The sequence below is a fragment of the Drosophila sulfurigaster genome, chromosome X (assembly GCF_023558435.1).
Source record: "Drosophila sulfurigaster albostrigata strain 15112-1811.04 chromosome X, ASM2355843v2, whole genome shotgun sequence".
NCBI lineage: Eukaryota > Metazoa > Arthropoda > Insecta > Diptera > Drosophilidae > Drosophila > Drosophila sulfurigaster.
This window is the reverse complement of record NC_084885.1, coordinates 3,181,192-3,202,695: the sequence shown is the minus strand read 5'-3', so window position 1 is coordinate 3,202,695 and position 21,504 is coordinate 3,181,192. Positions and strand designations below refer to the sequence as shown.

The 21,504-nt window shown below is 37.8% G+C and overlaps 1 protein-coding gene across 1 annotated transcript in view; it reads right to left on the bottom strand.

Annotated features, from left to right (window-relative positions):
• The window catches only part of LOC133847092 (hornerin), a 109,468-nt gene that overhangs the window by 49,965 nt on the left and 37,999 nt on the right, over positions 1-21,504 (bottom strand). The window contains exon 2 of the mRNA XM_062281881.1: positions 1,879-1,915. The gene's annotated coding sequence lies outside the window, so the exon portion shown is untranslated. The remainder of the gene's footprint in view (positions 1-1,878; positions 1,916-21,504) is intronic.

Here is a 21,504-nt window from a genome sequence, read left to right as displayed (position 1 = left end):
TGCTGTTGCTGTTGCTGCTCCTTTGTGTTGCCTTGTTGCTGTGTTGCATAATTTGTTAGCCAAATTGCAACTCAACAAGCCTAGCAACAACGTTGAGCCTGTTCAAAGTCCTGTACACACAGGTATTATACATACATATATATAGTGTGTATGCCAATACAAACATATGAGAGAGGGCGCACTCTAATGCATACTAGACTACAGAGATAGAGCAGAAGGCAGCTACGACTGGGCTGCAGCTCATTAAATATGCAAAATTTGCCAGTTTCAGCTCGAAACTCAAAGTTCGAACTCGAACTCGAGCTTGTGGCGCAATTTTGTGCTGATATTCCTGATACTCCCCAATCGACCGACCGCCAAGTCAAATCCCGTGACTGCAATCGGTGACTGTGACAAAAGCCCTCAAATGATGACAGCTTTCTCAGTTGTTTCTATACATCTAAACACATAAATTCTTAAGAATTCCATCTGATTAAGCAAAAATGATATTCTAAGCACCAAGTAGTTGTCGCTGTGGAAAATGCTAACGAATTTTACGTTAACTTTTCCGCTGAGAGCTAAAAGAGTTTTTCTAATTCTTACTATTTGAAAATATGTTTGAATTTTAGTTTAAGCAATCAAAAAGAATTTCGAATTCCTACAAAAAAAATGTAGATGATTTTTTAAAAGTTTGAAGTCCAAGAAGATTTGTAGTTGTAGATCTTACATTCATTTCTTTTATATAATATTTGTATATCTATTAGTAATAAAATATTATATTAAAATATTATGAACAAATATATAAATATTAAAGAAATAATATAATATTAAATATTATATTGAGATCTATAATAAAATATTTCGAATCTCTTATACTGTTAAACTTTCAAACGTAGAATGCAAAACTTAGAGTTCGCACTAGCAAAAATGCTTTTTTAAGAAATTGGATATATATTTTTATAGGAAAATGAACTTTATGAAATGTGAACTAGCAAAAGATTTGTAGATGGATCTTACATTCATTTCTCTAATATAATATTTGTGTACTTATCAATAATAAGATATTATATTATTATAATAAACAAATCTATAAGTATTGAAGAAATAATATTAAATATTATATTCTATATATCTCTCTCTCATCACTGTTGTACTTTCTGAACTGCGAATGCAAAGTGATGCATAACGTGATTGGTGTCGATGGGAACGCTTGATGCGCATCTCAATTCGCATAACATTGCAACGAACGTCACCCCTTGAGCACCCCATTGAACCATCCACCAATCAACCCTTGGCCCCACAAATGCAGTTCAATCGCCTGGCGATTTGTTGGCTTTGCATTTTGCACTATTATATCGGGGGCTTATTAACTGCCGACCTGGCTCTCTCTCTCTCTCATAAATGCAATGCAAATAAGCAAATTTGCAATCAAAAGAACGATTTTCATATTTAAGATGTCAAGTTGCAGTCAGATACACACACACAGACACACACACACACACGTACATACAGATACACACACACACACATACTATGATCAGATGTAGTTAAATGGAAATGAGCTTTCGATGGGTGGGAGGAAGTCAACTATGCACTTAATTTGGCAATTGTCTAAGACAACAACAAGAACATTCATGTCTCCGTGTGTGTGTTTAAGTGTGCGTATATATACATGTCTATGTGTGTGTGTATGTGTGTGTGTGTGTGTGTTTGTGTCTTGGCCAGCCTTTGTCATTAATATTAATTTCGCCTTTAATTTATTGTAATTTACGTGCATTTGATAAATCGTGTTATTATTATAAGCAGTTGCCTGTCTGACAACCGTAGCAAGAGGGAGGGGGATAGAAGGTGGAAGAGAGAGAGCAAATGTAGTGTTCTTTGCCAATAACAGAAACTTACCTCAAACAAAACACTTTAAGCTGCTTTAAGCCACACTCTGCAAGTAAAGAAGTGAGAGAAAATTTCATGATTAGTCTCTGGCAAAAAAACATTTGATCGAGTTGCATAATATTGACATTTGGCTTTTAAACCGGATGCTAATGAGAGTCTATTGCGATTGCATTTCGAGTGCTTTTGCGTAATTACACTTATAGCTCAATATATGTAATTCCAATTGCCAGCATCAAAAAAAAACAAAAACAAAAACATAAACAAATTGCTGCAGATACGTGCTGTAATTTATTAATTAATTAGGCATATTTATATGAGGGGGGGCATAAAACTGTAATAATTATAAAGAACTGCAAAAGTATTCGTTGTGGTTTTCTTTTCATTTAATTTGTAATAATTTGCACACTTAATTGCAATGAATGTTGTTTGTTTGCAACCGGTTTTTTTTTCATTTGTCGCCTCATCAATAGCATAATTATTTTTAAATTGTCAAGTAATCAAACGTCAAATATTATAAAATTGTTGGTGCTTATTAGTTAGTAACTAAATTAAATATATTCAGGCAGCGCGACTTTAATAATTGTTGAATAAATATTTATTAGCGAAATAAATACTGAATATTGAAGTATTAAAATGAATATTTGCGTATTTTTGTTGTTCGACAGAGCGACGCTTAAGGCGCTTATGAAAAAGTTCAAAAATCTCATTAAATACAAGAGCAGCCACAACAGCAACAGCAACAACAACAACAGCAACAGCAACAACAGCAACAACAGCTGTAAGGAGCAATAACAACAATGGCAATTGCAATATACTAAATATTTATGCCTTGTTGTAAAATTCTTTTGTTGTATCGCATTTGGCTCTCATATAAAAATTGTGTAAAATAATAAAAATAATTTCGCCCCTGCACACACATACAGAAACACACACACACACACATATTGTCGCCAGACGCCATTTTCTTTTGTTGCTTTTGCCGTTGTTGCGTGTAATGGACGCCGTTATGTGCATTGCCATCTCAATAGAGAGTGAGGGAGAGGAAGAGAGAGCGGGGGACTCCTTTGCATTACTTTGACTTGAATGCGTCTCGCAATGGCTGCGCAGCCGAACGCTTCCCACAGTTGTGCGCTTATAAACGACATAAATATAATTAAATTGTTATAAAAATGCATTCGACACAGCAACAACAACAGCAAGTTTATTGGCCGCACTTCGACTTCAACTATGAGTGCAGTCATCTATCTGTCTGTCTCTCCCTTTCATGCATTCGAAGTGCACTCGAAACGCACTTCAGTGTGGCTCTGGCCACTACACACACTACACACTACACACTGCACACACCACACACTACACAAATAACAACGTCAATGTTAAACCAAGTTGCGTCGTCTAAGCCTGACAGTCTTACCATTTGATGCCACACAAAGGCGCTGTGAGCTTTTAAGGCTCTTTGTCGCCAGCTTACGTGAATTGCTGACTCTCTCCTCCACCTCTAGCGAGAGAGAGAAAGAGAGAGAGAGAGAGAGCAGCACGAACCAGACAAGCTGTCAAATAATGTGTGCAAACATATCTAAGCACAATGTGTGTGTGTGTGTGCGGCTCTTAACGAGCTTATGCAGCTAATATCCAAGTGTTTTCATCAAATATCATCACAGAAAATACGCAATGAGAGCGCTTAAGTGTGGTATAACGAATAAAAGAAGTAAATTCAAATAATCAAAAATGTGTAAAATAAGTCATAATGAAATTTAGAATTCCATTTTATAACAATGAAATACATAAAAGTAATAGTAATAGTAATAGTAATAATAATAATAATAATAATAATAATAATAATAATAATAATAATAATAATAATAATAATAATAATAATAATAATAATAATAATAATAATAATAATAATAATAATAATAATAATAATAATAATATAATAATAATAATAATATAATAATAATAATAATAATAATAATAATAATAATAATAATAATAATAATAATAATAATAATAATAATAATAATAATAATAATAATAATAGATAATAGATAATAGATAATAGATAATAGATAATAGATAATAGATAATAGATAATAGATAATAGATAATAGATAATAGATAATAGATAATAGATAATAGATAATAGATAATAGATAATAGATAATAGATAATAGATAATAGATAATAGATATTAGATAATAGATAATAGATAATAGATAATTATAATGGTCTGTACTCTGTGACAACATACATAAAATATGCCAATTAAATAACAAATATTTTACTCAACATTAATTTCTTATATCTTCTTATCTGTAAGCACGTTTTGCTATCGTTTAATTCAACAGTTGCCCTTCTCTTTACATCACCCACGCATTTATATCACCTTAGTTTAGTTTCCAAAATGAAGAGCAAAGTTTTCGATATTTCACAACGTTTGACTTCATTTAATCGCTGGTGACTCGCTGAACTCAATCAACGGGCCACCCACGAGCAGCTCACAAGAATTATTGCAATAATCAAAAAAAAAAGATACATATATATATATATAAATATATTCCACACTTTATATAGTATATCGCCTGCCAAAAGGCATTATTTATAGAGTTCATTAGGCTGCACAGAAGTCACTGTTTACCACGCTGCGAAAACCAGTTTCGATTCTCCATCTGTCTCTATGTCTTGCAACTGTCTCTTCTCACAGTGCCGGAATTCCAGAGTGTTCGTTATGGTTTCGGTTGAAAAATGCTTTGTTTATAAATGCGTTTATCATTCGTTTCGTTCGATTCGATTTTGCTGTCTCTCTCTCTCTCTCGCAGCTCTGTCTGTTTAATGAGAACTAATGAACGCGTTGGCCGACTGACTTGATCGAAATCGCCATCGACATTGGTATCAACATCGACATCATCATCATCATCATCATCAGCATCAGCATCAGCATCACCATGACCATCAACATCAGCATCCTCATCATCATTCGAACTGCTGCCGGTTTTCAAATTTTTGGTGATCGTCGAAAAGAGTTCCCCAACAAAAACAAGAGCACAATAAAAATTAACCATAATATTTAAGAAAACAGAAAGCGTGCAATCAGAAAAGAAAGGGGAGCACAACCCACACAAGTTGATTGGATCGCATCGAAATGCAGCGTCGAGTGCAGTCCCAAGTCGCATCTCTTTCAATCCTCTCTCTGTCTCTCTCATTCTCCGAAAACAATGACAAATGGTTGCCAAGAGATACAACATCTTTGACTTGTATCTGTATCTGATTATGCTAAAAGGGCTGAAGGGTTTTGTCCACAGTTCCAAGGAAGAGTTTTGTAAGCGAAAGATTGATAACTCAACAAAATTGTAACTCGTAACTTTGTCAAGCTGTTTTGTAATCAGATTATAACGTAATAAACTTGAAGCGTCTTTAATAGATCTGTTTTGTAAACATCGTGCCATACTCCAAATGTGACAAAGACAAATGATCGACAGATGCAAGATGCTCGATAGCCGCTTCTTTACGAGTTATTCAAGCTTCACAGATTTTAATTAGAAAAAATGAAATTTGATACTTGTTTTGATGATTTGATTTCTTAAGATATTCAAAGGTCTTTTCCCCTCAATTGGCCAACGCTTAAATCTATCTTTAAGTTGGAATTAGCTGCACTTAGCTCGAGTTCAGAGGACAGTTAACCCAGTCAACCCTTGGCTTATACATACATTAATGTTGCTGTTATTGTTGTTCTTGCTTCCTCTTCCTTTTTTAACAAAACAAAACAAAAATTCCCTTTATGCGAAACAAGTAGGAAAAATATAGAAAATAAAATAAGTGTGGAAGCCAAAAAGTTGCAGAAAATTGCCAAAGTTTTGTTTGCTTTTGCCTTTGCCTTTCCTGTTACCTAAAACAAGCAGACGAGAGGGGAGAGCAGCGAGAAGACTTTATATATATACGATACGATACGATATGTACCATGTATACGTATATATAAAATTATGTCAGCAGTGCCAGCAATAACAACAATATGAATAACAACAGGAACAAGTCTGCCTTGGGCCAAGCGTGTAAATTATTTATGTGGCAACTGTCCTTGCCCCTTCTACGCTTGCCACACACTTGCCACACACACCACCCAACATCCAACATAATCCCAATGTGGCACGCATGGCTCCTGCTAGCTTCAGACTCTGTCTCTTGTTGTTGCTCGTCCTGCGCCGCAGTTTATAAATAAAAATCATTATTACTGATGCCGCCGCCTATGTGGCACTGCTGCTGCTGCTGCTGCGACGCTGTGGCACTGTGGCACTGTGGCAATGTGTGGTGGCACTTTGCGTAGGTGGGCAGCACCGCAGCGTTTTTCAGTCGCGCGACGCTCCAGAGTTTTTCGTTTGAAATTAGCACGCATTGTCCTTAATTGTTGGGGGCACATTTTTTGGGTTCTCATTGACGGGGACACGCGCTGCTTTCCACACAGTGGGGCAGCCCACAAATGGTGGAGGGGGATGGGGAGGGGGTACTGTGCTGCTCAAGCCAATGACTTTCCCTCTGGCTGCGTGTTTATTTATTTGACTTGTGCATGTCGCTTTTGGGTGTTAACTTTAATAATTAACGGCATTAATTGCCGCATATGTCACATGTTTGCTTTCGTTCTTGCCTCCCCCCGCCACATACACACACACCTTCCCCCCTCTCCCACCTGTGTGTGTGTACTGCATTTTGGGGCTCGAGAGTTTTTCAGTGTTTTAATTTGGACTCTTTGTATTATTTAAACGCTTATGTCATGCCAGCCAAAACCAAAAAAAAAATAAAGAACAAAAAAGAAGAAAAACAAGCAATACCCTCAATTGAGCATCCACTGCAAGCCCTCCCACCTCCCTCCCTCCCTCCCTCTCTGGTTACGCCCATAAAATTTGACCGCCCTGCTTTTTGTTGACAACTGCATAATTCATAAACGGTAAACGTTAATTATGCACATGGTTTAGGGGTTTGTTTCTTTATAGCCATTGCCCTCTCTCTCTCTCTCTCTCTTTTTCTCTTTCTCTCTCTCTCTCTCTGTCTCTCAAAGTAGGAAAACACACATAGCAAACGTTGCTCCCATTTTTTGATATGTGTGTTCAAAATACTTGCGTTGATTGCTGATATCGATCCAAGTGACTTTAAAGCAAATAAACGAGTTCAGCCAATATAAATAAACAATTGTGTAGATTTGAGTTAAAAGCTTAAAAAGGCGAAATTGATTGATAGATGCAACAAAAAATTGACGTAGCTAAAATACATAAATATAATTGCTGACATAGATAGTTGCATTCATAAATAGTTGATACTTAGATCAGAGATTGAAGAATATGTGAAAAAAAAACTCATTTCATATTTCTAGTTGATCTTTTGCGGTCAAATAACAAATAAGAAAGCTACAACTGAATGTTCTCTATCCATTTACAATTTAAAATATACCAAATTAATATACCAAAAAAGTACTAAAATATGCCAAATGATATGTTTGGTGGGGTCGAATAAAAAATACACGTCTTAAATTTAAATATACCAAATTCATATACTGAAACATACCAAATTATGGATTTCGTGTGCGTGTATGTGAACTAATCGTTACCCATTTTCAATAAAAAATATACCAAATTTAAATAACGAAAAAATACTTAACTATATCAAATGATATATTGACATAAAATATACCATAAAGTAACAAAAAGAAATTTAATATTAAATAAAGGAAATGATCATAAGTTATATATAAAAAAAATATATTAAATTTGTAGATACAATAAATAAATGTAAAATACAAAAAATTCAAAGATTTATTGACACTAAATGAACAAAGTAGATAAATAATTGAAAAATGTAAATTCAAAGTATAAATTGTAGATACATTAATTTAAATTCAAGATGTGTGAATTTAAATAATATGAAATAAAATAAATAAGTGATTCAAGGATTTACAAAGATAAATAAATTTGTGAATACAATGAATAAATAAATTAAAAATAATATAATTCCACAATTAGAAATTCGAAAAGTAAAAGCATATAAATACAAAATAAAATAAATTTTGTGTTCACTCGAATTTGATTTGATATTTGTTAACGTTGCAACAAGAACAATTAATTTCGATATGTTCCAATTAGCTAATTATATAGGCTACACTCTTCATTACACTCTTTGATAATCAAACTCAAATCTCGTTAAATAAAAGAATACAGAAATGACCACTGTTAATAGGTAATAAAATGTTCTACTTAAGTCGCCTTCACGATGTGCTCTTAAATTGAGGCAATTGGCAGTTGAATGCAAATGTTGATGGTGAGTGAGTGTATTGTGAATAAGTGAATAAGCTCACACATGAGCGCACTCAGAGGATACTCAATTAAAAAAACGTTTGGCTGTGGCAAATGCCTTGGCACTTAACTTGGCCCCTGACGATTATGAAACTGACAATGAGCAAGCAAGGCGAATGCGAATGTGAATTGTGAATGTGAGTTGTGAATGTGAGTTGTGAATGCGAATGAACGAGCAGTCCCAAGGATGACAAGCAGCTGGATGGCTCTGGACTTTTGCCTCTGTTTGTGCTGTGCTGAAGATTGGGATGAGCTTGAGGATGAAGAGCAGCTAAGCGCTGCTCTCTTGTAGCATATGATTTTCAATTTAAGCCACAAATCCATGGCCCAGACAGACGCCGCGGCGGGGCAAAAGTTCTGCTCTGTTTCCGTTTTTTTTTTTCCTGGTTGCTTTCGTTTCGGTCACAAGCTGGTGGCTCAACGCCTACATCGATAACGCGCGGGGGGGTGTGGCGAAGGGGGTGGCAAGTAGCAAGTGGCAAGTGGCAAGTGGCAATGGGGTCGTCACCATCATCGGCTTTGTCGTAGTCCTCCTCCCGTTTTTTGGCGGCCGTTGAGCGCCATTAGGCGGCCCGTGCAGACATTAAAAACAGCTGCCATTGTCGTTGTCGTTGTCATTGCTGTTGTTGTTGTTCTTGTTGTTGGTTGTTGCTCCTCCTCTTGTTGCTGCTGCTGCTGTTGTTGTTGTTTTGTTGCTGCTGTTGTGGCATTTTTGGAGCGGCGCACAAAAATTGCCTGTTTATATTCGCAGCGACAGCAAATTTTATTATTATTTTTGTTCTTGACAACGACAAAAGCAACAGCAACAGCAACAGCAACAGCAACAGCAACAGCAACAGCAATGGCAACAGCAGCAACCAAAGGAGGAAGCAGCAGCAGAGTATCCAAAAAGCGGCTGGCTTGTCGTTAGTTGTCTGTTTTGAGTTGATTTTGTTTTGCTGTGTTTCTGTGTTTCCATGTTTCTGTTTTTCCTTTTTTTTTTTTTTTTTTGCAAATTTTGCAACATTTTATTTTATTTTTTTGGTTGTGAAGCAGCCGGCGGCAGCAAATCAAAGTTGTTGTTGCCACTGTGCCGCATAGACACAATTCATATTGATGACAGCAGCAGGCGCAAGCCAAAAGAATGGGAATGGGAATGGGAATGGGGGCAATAGATAAGCTTGTGGAGTGGCAGCACCTAACAAATATTTCTTCTATGGTATGTTGTTTTTCTCTTTTTTCTACTTTATTTTTTGGGGCGCGCAGGCGCATGCCGCTTTAGAACGTCGTGGCTGCCAATTAAAGAATAATTCATTTCAATTGAAGTCAATCAAAAGAAATTATTTCACGCTTAATCAATTAAGTCTACACACTCCAACACACACACACACACATCTGAGATCTCTTTAGAGAGAGAGAGAAGAAGAAAGCAAACAAAGAACAGATTTTTTTTTTTGGGGCGAGATCAACATTCAACATCTTATATTATTCTTTTTTTGGGAATCTTTTTTTTTGTTGCGGATGCTCATCATTATGATATATGGGGAGATATGCGCGCACTTGAGCTTTGCTTTTGAACCCAACAAATTGATTTGACTGTCGAGAGTCGAGAGTCGTGTGTTGAAATGCTGCTGGCAAAGTGGCACTTGAGTGAGATTGGGCAGAATATACGTAAATATAAATATATGATCTGAAAAAGAGAAAACAGCATTACGCCAAAGTAGCTGCAATTGCATGAGAATAATAAAGATAATTTTATTTACTTAAGCCCTGATATCTCAACACACTTATCGAGCACTCTTTCGTAACCTCTCAAAGTACTTTTCCAAATTTTGTTGAAATTTTCAGCATCAAAGGATGCAGTGAAAAACTTCTTGTGTGCCAAAATGCAGCGATTTACTGGCTAGCAAAATGGCAACAAGAAATTTTCAAATCATAGCAAAACGAAAACATTGTCAATTTTAATGCCTCTGTCGACAGATGGCGCCACACACGAAACAGCATTTATTTTGTTGTTTGCTGTTGCTGTTGTTGTTGTTGTTCGTGTATTTATAGTTTGCAGCACGCATTGTCAGAAACAGTGTTTGCAACTTGCAACTTGCAACGCCCACCCAAATAGCAAGAGGGGCGTGGAGAGGGGAAACGAGACGAAACGAAGTGAAATGAAACGAAATGCCAACACCAAAGCCAAGCGTCGCATTAATTTGTCATTTGCGACTGTGACTGCGAATGCGAATGTGAATGTGAATGTGAAGGGGGCAAAAGCAGCGCCACATGAAAGGGCAACATCAAGTGGCAGCCACACACACACACATGCAGGCTCGTATAGCAAACTTTTGTTTTTGCTTACGCGTTGTAAAAAACTTTTCAGTTTTTTCTATTAAAATTCATTTTTTTGCATTGTTCCCTTTTTTTTCGTTTTACACCCGCTGCCTTTTTGACTTCTATTTCTGCTGCTGCCACACACACACACACACACACACACACACACACACACACACACACACACACACACACACACACACACACACACACACACACACACACACACACACGCAATTTGACTTTGAAAAGTGTAAAAAAAAAAGAAAACGAAAACAAAAATGCAAAAGAAGCGAGAAAAAGGCGATGCAAAAACTGTCACAAAACTTTTATGGAGACGCAGCTACAAGGCAAGTGGCAACTGGCAAGTGGCAAGTGGCAAGTGTGGAGTGTAAAGTGTGGAATGGTGGCCAGAAGCAGTGCAAAGTGGAGAGGAAAGGGAGTGCAAACATTGGGGGCTCATGTCGCTGATGGCGACACTCGCTGCTGTTGCTGCTTCTGCGGTGGCAGCCACTTCATTTGCTTGCTCATTAAAAGTTGCGACACATACAAATGCATGAACGGAGTCAACACGTTTGCCTGCATGTCAAGTGCCAGTCAGTTGGCAGTTTTTGGACCCCGGTAAAACGCCACTGCAACACATCACCATTTCACCACCATCGTCGTCGTCGTCGTCGTCGTCGTCGTCTCCATCGTTGTCGCACAATGAATGTCAAGAACGAGTAAAAATTTGCGCTTAAATGCAGCACACAAAACTAACAGGAGGCCAGCGACCTGACCCAACCTGCCTCACAGACAGACGGACAGACAGAAAGGAGAGTGAGAGAGGGTTGCGGCAAATGCACCAAAAAATTTGTCACTTCTTTTTTGTATGTCGCGAGTTTTGCCTGTCTGGTCATTATTATAATTTTTCATGTCTTGCACACAGCCGAGAGCAATCAACACACACACACACATTCACACAAGGGACACGGCTCAGCGATTTAGTGGAGCGCTTTGAGTGTGTCGCAAGGCAGGAGACAGCACACCTGAGACACACAGGTGAGACTGTCAACAAAAATTTACAAATGACTACAAGTTGCAGTCACAGATTCACATTCAGATTCACTAATCACAATAGGAGCTACGCTTGGCTGACCCTCAATGTGAAATGCTAAAAGCGAAAGCGAAAACGGAACGAGGAATTCAGGAATTGTCTAAACTATTGACCGCTCGCTGCGATTCTCATTAATTGATGTGTCAAAGCTCAGAAATTTTTGATGTACCAAACCGATTCAGTATCATCATCGATATGTTCATCACTACCAAAGTGTTCTTAAAATATATGAATTCACAAGAAAATAAAACTTCCATATCTCTAAAGCCTTGAAAAACCTTATGTGTAAAACAAAATTTTTCAAATGCTTTCCAAGTTATTTAAAAATTGTCAATTACAATTTTAGTAATGCTGCCTTTCTCAACGATTCTCATAATTAGAATTCTCATGAATACTTGTATTAATCGGCGATTTTCATAAATTGATATGATTTGGTATTTAAGAAGAATTGCCTTTCTCAGATTCTCATGAACACGTGCACCAAAGCATTATAAGCCTAAGAAATTTCGAAAACTCGAGCTTGTTTGGCGATTCTCATTAATAGTAAGTGTATCAAAATTTTTTAAGTTCCTACAGCAATACTCATAAATTTTATAAACTAGACCTTTCTCAGCGATTCTCATAATTAGATGTACCAAAGCGTTTATGTGTTCTCAACGATTCTTATAATCAATCATGTTTCAAAGCATATTAAGCTCCATAGACGATTCTCATAAATTGATTTGCTAAGGAAATTTCAGAAGATTTCTTGGCGATTCTTTTTTAAAACAAATTGCAAAGCATTAAAAGCTTCCACTTCGATTCTCATTAACAGATCGGCAATTAAAATTTCTCGTTGGTATATCACAATTCAATAGCAATTTGCAATGAACCTTCAAATGAAATTGGCAGCATATTTAAAATTCGTTTTAATTAGTTTGTTTTAACTACGTTTTAACTACGTTCCTGCAAAATGACTAATCAAATTGCATTGAGTGTTTAAGTTGAAATACCTCTTCGCTCTTCGCTTTTATGAACTGTCTCCCACACACACACAGAGACACACACACAGAGAGAGACACACACATCTTTGGCAAGAGATGTCGCCGAGTCGTTGTGTCGCCAACGTTGACCCCATAAATAAATGCGATTAGTTAGTATCTCCCAGTTTAGTTTCAGTATTGTCGCCGTGCCAAAAGAGCAAAGTCAACGAGAGACACACAGCAAGGGCAAATTCAACTGCTTCACATTGGCCGGGCGACAACCCTGAACACTAGCAGCAACTACTAAAGTCAACTCTACATACATACATACAAAACTTACTATCTTAATGCGTCGTCGTCGTCGTCGTCGTCTCTTGCTCATCATCAACTTGCGCGTCGCGACATTTTGCTAATTAAGCTGTGCGGGTCACGTTAAAAATTGTTGCAGCACTCTGTCTTCAACTCTAGCTATTAGCATTAGCATTTTATGAGAGACAGAGACAGAGACAGAGAAAAGTTGAGAGAAGAAGGCGAAACACTTGAGGTTTATCTGAACAGAGTTTATGTCTGACAGCGGTCACTACTTAGTCTGATTATTGTTATTATGGCGTCGCAGTTTTCATAAATTCCCAGCAAGTTATTTTCCCATAAATTTCGAGCGACCAGACAACAGCGCAACGCTGGACAACAGGCAACAGGACACACGGCTCGAACAGGTAAGTAGACGACAACGACAACGACAACGACAAAGGCAAAGGCAAAAGCAAAGATGGGATCAGAAGAAGAAGAAGAAGCGGAGCTGGCGGTGTCCTGAGCTTCTGTCAAGACGGCCAGCAGATGAGCAGCAAGTGGCAAAGCTTGTCTATGCCACAAAAATCAGTGAGTGGGGCAAGAGACGAAGACGACAACGACGACGACGACGAAGTCGAGACGAGCGAGTGGACATCATCAAGCAACCACCTGTCCCAGACTGTTTGTCCTTTGGGATACAATTTAAATTGGCATTCCACATGACGACGAAAAGAGATAGAGAGAAGTTCGCTGTGCAAGGACACGGACACGGACACGGACATGGACTCGGACATGGACACGGTACACAGACAGGACACAAAACTTTAGCTGTCATCCAATATCACCTGCTCGCCATGCACACAGCACAGCACAACGCAGCACAGCTCTTTGGCATTCTTAAGCTGGTTGTCTCTGCTCATCGTTGTCGTTGCTTATGCATTCCACATTGTTGTTGTCATTACTATTATTATTATTATTATCATGTATTCCTCTTTTTTTCTGAGTTCTCTTCTGTTCTGCTTTTTAGATTTTTAGCTTTTGCTTTTGCCTTTGCCTTTGCCGGGCAGAAATCATCATCAGGCAGCAACTCGTCTTATCTTGTCGCGCCCCATTGTCGTCTGTCCTCTGTCGTCTGTCGTCCGTCGTTCGCATAGTTCTCAGTCATTGGGCAGCGTCAACGCTTAGGTAAACAACCAGTAACAAGCAACACAACATGCAACAGCAAGTTGCAACAACGTAACGCCAACAATTTAGTGACGGTTCCGCTGTCTGCCTCACCTTCCCTTCTGTGCTGTTGTTGTTGTTTCTGCTTCTGTTGCCATCATCATTATTACATGCAACTCATGAGACTCTTATCTTGTTCATGTTGCAAACACGAATGCAACGCCGCATCGTTGCCTGCATTGCTGCTGCTGTTGCTGTTGCTGCTGCGGGGCAGCTATCAATTGGATATCATCTCAAAAGGTGCTGGCCTGATGGGCTATGATAGCCAAGCAAAGCGTAAGATATGAAACTAAATAGTTGCGACAGCAAATAAACAGACACGCCTTCGATGTGTCATTCGCAACGTGTGGAAGTGGCAGCCAAAGCAGCAGCAACCAAAGCAGCAGCAATAGCAACAGCATCTGCACTCGACTCAAGCCGACACATATCGTCTTTATTCCCCACCTTGTTTTCAACGGATTTATAGCAAATCAATTTCCATTATAACTTTAATTCGTTCAACTCGAGTACTCAAGGCAATTTCTTAACGTCTCTTCAATTTATGGCATTTCGATACTCAAGAGATCAAATCGATTTAATCGGGGCAAGAGCAAAATACGGAGAGGTATTATTTTGTGAAATATACCGAAACAATATACTAGAAATACTCAAATTTGCAGAAGTTTGCATTTCGTATATCACTATGCATTATGAAACGATGAAATTATTTTGAAAATATACCAACAAATACTAACATATAGCAAATATATGACCATGCTATGGTATATCACTATCCAGTTTCAATTAAAACAGTGCTGTATTATTTTTAAACATATGGCATATCTTTTAAATATGTCGAAATAATATACCTAAAAAATACTAAAAGTGTACCGAAAGTGAATATCCATTTTCAATAAAAGCAACACATTTCGGTATATTTTTTTATATATAATATATAAAAATAATATAATAAAAAAATACCAAATTATATGGAATCCCTTTTTAATATAAGAAAAACAGTGTTTTTTTTTTAATAGATCAAAAATTATACTAAAAAACACTAAAATATACCGAAGGTCGCTATCCATTTTCATTAAAAGCAAAACAGTGCGGTATTTTTATAAATTGACCATATTAATATACCACAAATCTATACCGAAGCCGATATTTGGTATTGACTCAACTATCTTAGTATCTACATTATTTTATTTTTATAATTCAGCTTTTTGATGCTATCGACAACTTCTCAAAAGCTTTTCCGCTCCCACTTAATATTTGCATTTGTTTAACTCTTGCGTTACTTATCAAAACTTTGCCGTGACTTTCTCCGCAATTAAAGTCACCAAGAATTAAAGCTCCGCTTAATATTCAGTCATAATTGCTGTTCTCTCTGTCTCTCTTAAAACTTCATTTAATTGCTTGCATTTTGGTTAAATGAATTCAACAATTGAATTGTTATTGTTGTGCCATAATTTTGAGTGCGCGTGTTTTTGGCCTTAATCATTTGTGGCCCCAACCAACATCAAGTGCTTGTCTTATCTAAGACTGTAAACTTGGCCAATGCTGTCGCTGCCGCTGCCAATTGTGATTCCCATGTGCAACATAATTTGTACTTTAATCGTGTAGCAAGCAAGCAAGCAAAGCAAAGATGGGGCAAGAAGCTTTAAGCTGCCACTAACAATGGGCTGAAACTGAGGCTGAGCTCACAGCTGACATCTTTTTGGCGTTGGGGACTCGACTTGAGTCTGTTGCGTGTGTTGTTGTTGCCTCCCTTTTGGTCTCCATCTGCCTCTCCATCTTCAGCTTCAGCTTCATCGTCATTTTCATCTCCATCTACGTCTAGTTGATTTTCATAAATACCACATTAAAGATGCTGTTGCTGGCGAGCAGCGGAGATCGCCAGCAGAACAAGATGTGGCATCAAATGACATTAGCTTGGACACACACACACACACACACACAAAGCAGAGATAAATACACGTCCTCAATGTATGTTTTTACGGCCGGTTTGCTGCGCATGGCTATTTTGCCAACTGGGAGAATGCAACTTGCAGCAACAGGGCGAGTCGCAACTTCCTATATAGATTCCTTGAGCTGCAGCCTGCTTGGGCTTGCCTTTAGTTGGCTTTTGCCAATTTATACAAAACGTTGATCACTTTATAAGTAAGTATATCATCATTTATACATGCAGCTTGCAATCGAGACGAGGCCCAAGTCCATCTCCATCTCCAACTCCAACTGCAGCTCCTTGTGGCCCTCTGGTGGCCATCAGTATCTGTAGCTATATAGCTATAGAGCTGGCTACTTAGCCATGTCGTTTTTACCGTTTTCGGTGCATGGGGTATGCCAAAAATGTTGTGAACGTCTCAGCGTTTTGTACAGTTTTGTTGTTGCTACTGCTGAGCTGCTGCTGCTGCTTTTCGTTCTGGTCATTTATATTGCTCTCTTCCTTATGTGTCAGTGTACGTGAGTGTGTGTGTGTGTGTGCATGTGTCAAGTGGACTTGTTTAATAATTTATGATGAGGCCAAAAACGTAGATCGTGCGTTGCGCATTGCCAGCCATTAATCATGCCGCCAGAGTTGGGACAACAGCCACTGAGGCAAGCGAGCAACCAACCAACCAACGAACCACAACGCTCAAGGAGAGGAGAGAGGAGAGGGGACAAGTCCAGAGAGAGAGCCACTGAGGAATCGGAGCGTTTGCTGCTGCTGCTGCTGCTGCTGTAGTAAAAGTTCAATTACCCGCCAAATCAAAATTCAATCTGCTGGCAACAAAAACGACACACACACAGCGAAAAACAAACACAGTAAGTAAAAAAAAAACGAGCGCTGGCCAACACAGTAGTCAATGTTGGCGGCAGCCAAGCAGAGAGTGGGGGGAAGGGAGGCAGCAAGCACTGCATATTGACTGCAGTCTGCAATGTGGCAAAATCAAAAATTCCAAACGCATACGACAGACAACCATGACGACGACGACGACGACGACGACGATGAAGACGAGGCACCAGAAGACGATGAAGAAGCAGCAGCAGCCATGTCATGGCGGGTGTATGTTCAAAGCGGTGGGAGGGTGAGGGAGGGGCCTGAAACGGGCCACTTAGCAACGCCAGAGATCAGATGACAGCAAGAAGACGTCGCCGACGTGGCAGGATAACAGGCATTCAGGCAGGCTGGCAAAAAGCGCCAAAAGCAACGAATCCAACCAAATCGCATATTCGTAACTGCGCCACTGCAAATGCTCTTACAGTCAAAGAGAACAAATCTTTCTTCTTGCTTTATAGCTGAAAATATTGTAAACAAATGTTTTGCTAGCTAAATCTGCGCTTACTTAATAACTTAAGCAATATCTCGTTTAGCGGCCACTTTAATTTACATAATTTTACCAGACACACTTCAATTGGTGAGAAAACTCATTAAGCCGTAACACGCATTAAAACAATTTTAATAAAATTTCATTGAAATGCCTAGCGTAATTTTGCACTTAAGGGCCACTCACTTATCAGTCACTGCCATAAAACAATAAAAATACTTATACAGAAAACGCTTTTCATACTTTTTGCGCACACAAAGATATGATTACGAAATTGCATATTTTTGCACTTAGCGGCATCACGACATTTATTACGATTACTAACAAAAAAAATGTATAGAAACCTTCCATTTTTTTGTTAGTATACATTTAATATTAAAACTAACTTAGTGGTAAAATTCATGAGGATTTCTTAACGTCTTTGCGCTTTTACTTCCATACCAGGCCATTAAGCGATAAACAATTGGCCACTAAGTTGAACCCTGTTTATATAATGAATATGTAAAGTGTCATTATATGGTAATTTTGCAAAAATGCAGCGTTCATGGGTCACTAAATGTAGTCAATAATGAAGCGTTTCATGCAATCGATAAGCGCATTATGCCTATCGATAGCAAGAAGTTGCAGCTAAGCACGATTGCAGGACTATTAGAGAAGAGTATGCAGGCGAGTTCTTAGCCTCTTCCAGCTTCAGCTGCCACAGTTCTTCTTCGCGTTTTGTTGTCTCCTCAGCCATATGTGTGTGCACAGTAGTGTCTGCCACTGTGTGTGTGTGTGTGTGTGTGTGTGTGTGTGTGTGTGTGTGTGTGTGTGTGTGTGTGTGTGTGTGTGTAGTATGTTTGCGTAGCGGCCACGTAGTAGGTGCAAGCATAAGCGCTACTAATCTGCTACTCAGTGGCGTATCAAGCTAAGCAGCATGCCACCGAGCAAACAAACAGACCGACAGACGGACTGCCGAGAGGGGTGGACAGTGGAGAGAGGGGGGAAGAGGAGGACAGATAAACAGACAGTCAGAGTGGAAAGACTGGTAGACGAATGGCAAACGGAGGCAGCAGCAGCAGCTGTGTGAGTGATCAGACAGCCGCAGATTACGTATACGCCGCGTTGTGTGCTTAACTTTTTGACTTTGGATGTGGCTTCTGTGGCAATAACAACGGCGGCAGCGTCAGCGGCAATGGCAGCAACAACAATAACAACTGCAAATCTTTCTCTGCGGCTGCTTAAAAAGTCCGCTCAGGTCTTGGCAGTGCCGCAGTCGCAGCCTTCATTTGTTATTCAAAAGTTTTTGGTAGCCTTTTTTTTGGTTGCTGCTGCTACTGCTGCTGTTGTTTCTGTTGCTGGTATTTTTGGCTCACGTACAGCTTCAGACTGCGACACACAAACACAAACAGAAACAGAGAAAAGGAATGTTTGGACGTACGTTAGTCCAGAGCGAGCAGGTTTAGCCTTGTGGCTAAATGAGCAGCAAATGCGTCCAGCAGCAGCAGCAGCAGCAGCAGCAGCAACTGATGCTGATGACTTTAATGCCCCTTTGACAATGATTTTGATTGAATGGCATTTTCCATACAAATTCCAATGACATCGCTTAATGCACTTAACGGTAATGGGAACGATTCGTGTGTGTCTGTGTGTGTGTGTCAACTTTACAAAACGAATTGCAAAAGTTGAAACTCGCATTTAATGTTTGTGTTTGATTTGGTTTGGTTTTTATTTCATTCGCTCGTTTGGTTCAATCGATAGCATTATCAATTTTTGCGTTACACTTTTGTAATGCAAAATAGCATTATTTATTTATTTATTTTCTGTGCGGTTCATAACTGTTCAATATGCGATTTGTTGATTTAGCGGCAAAGGCAAATTTCATAAAAATTTATCGGCTAAAGGAAAAAGGAAAAAAGCGAGAAAAAAAAACCGATGCGCAAAATTTATGGCAATATTTCGTGGTATTTATTTTCCAACAGTTATTGCTTTTATTTCCTTTCGGTGTGTCGTTTTTCTTTTTTTTGCTCTCTATTTTTGTTGGCTGTCTGAAAATTTGTTGTATTTGTTGCAAAAATAATGACTAACTTGATATGTGCTTCGAAGCTGACTGCAAGATAAACAATATCAATGACAAAACAACTAAAAGCGATTCAAATGAAATTATTATAAATAAAAAAGAAATGTATTTCTGCATAAATGTTTAACAGCCCTTTAATAGTTTATAGTATTGGTAATCGTAACCCTCGCTAATTAACTCTGCTTATTAACAATTACATGTAGCTGCTTTTCACTATTATTTCCAGCAAAAAGTGATGATGAAAAAATGTACTATAATGTAGAAAACTCTCGCTAAATATGTGTAAATATAAATTATGTTAATTATATTTTTTGGGCCTTTTGTGGGCGTGTTGACGCCTATCCCATTGTTGACGTTGATGTTGCTGTTGCTGCTGCCGCGTTGCAATTATGCTAATTGTATTTTCAATTATTATATGTTTATTTATTATTATTTCTCTGTCGCTTCTGCTGCCGTCTCTCGCATTGTTGTTGCTGATGATTAAAATTATACAACGACCGTCGATTTATGAAAAACGTTGCATGAATTTTAAGATGATTTCATTTCCATCAACATTAAATTGATTTTCCCCGCTTTTTTTGTATTTTTTTGTTGTGTGTTGCGTGCTGCTTTTTTGTACAATTTTTTACTCGCCAATTTACAACGCCCAAAGCGTATAATTATACACCCACATTTCACATACACACACACACACACACATACATGAACACACACACTGGGACACACATACGTATTCATTAAATAATTATGTCCATAATTAAAATCCAAGTAGACAGCTGCCCGAACTGGTTCTCTGACTCCAACTCCAACTCCAACTCCAACTCCAACTCCAACTTTGACCAACCAGTATGGAACAAGCTGTGGCCTGGCTTGCCTTGCATGCCCATAATTATATACCCTGGAATCCATGAGATAATCTTATTAAAGAGTAGCTCCATAGCTCCTCTGTGTAAGTGCATTTTATAGCAGCTCGTCTCCCCGTTTCGTTTCGTTTTTCATGAGCTGTTAAACACTGAAGAAGCCTCCATCCAGCATTCCATCCAACATTGCACCACAAGATCCCATTTCTCAGTAACTCTAACTGTAATACAATCTATCGAGTTGAGTCGACTCGTTGTCAAGGCCAGCCACTCTTTGTCTAGCTCAATAGACTTGACAGTTTTTCTTTGGAAATTCATTTCCTGCCATCGTCTCGTTAAATCTATTTTGTTTGATATTCAACTCGAGATTAAAGTGAACTAACATCGAACTAAGGATTGATTTTGAAGAAACAATGCAACGAATATGAAATATTTATATATTTTACATATTTTGTTTAAGTAGTGTATGAATTTTCTAAAATTGAAAAGCAATTTAAAAGATTACATATTCAACTTGAGATTAAAATGAAGCTAGATCAGACCAAAGATATTTTGAGCATCACAAAAGTAGAAACCCGATAACGCTTAACTGAGATAATACAAATAATAATGCTTTTAGTGTCAAACATGTAAGAAAGCTACAGTTGAGTGTGATTGACTTTGAGATACGCGTTTAAGAATTTGCAACCAAATATTAGAACTTCTCAACTGCAATTCAGGCAAGAATTTGTAAATATAAATTTATATTTCGTGATATTAGTCATTAAGTAATAGTAATTAGTCATTAATGTATAAATTTGTCAATTGCAATTCAAGCATAAATTCATAATCGCAAATTTCTATTTATTCTATTGAAAACTGCAAAAAGTGGAACATTTTGCAATACTTTGAAATTTAAATTTATATTTAGATTGCAGCTACACTTCAGATAATCAAAACATAATCTAAAGTAAGTTTGCCAACAGTAAATTAAATTTTAGATAAAAGTCAAGATAGATCGAACTATAGAATTTATTAAGATATTTAAAGTATTATTATACTTATAATATACAAAGAAATATTAGTATTTTTTAAACCAAATTTAAATAGCCCAATGCATTGAATATTTCAATTTGTCAATTGCAATTCAAGCATAAATTCATAATTGCAAATTTCTATGTATTTATTTGAAAACTGCAAAAATTGCATCTGCACTTTAGTTAATCATGAAATGAAAG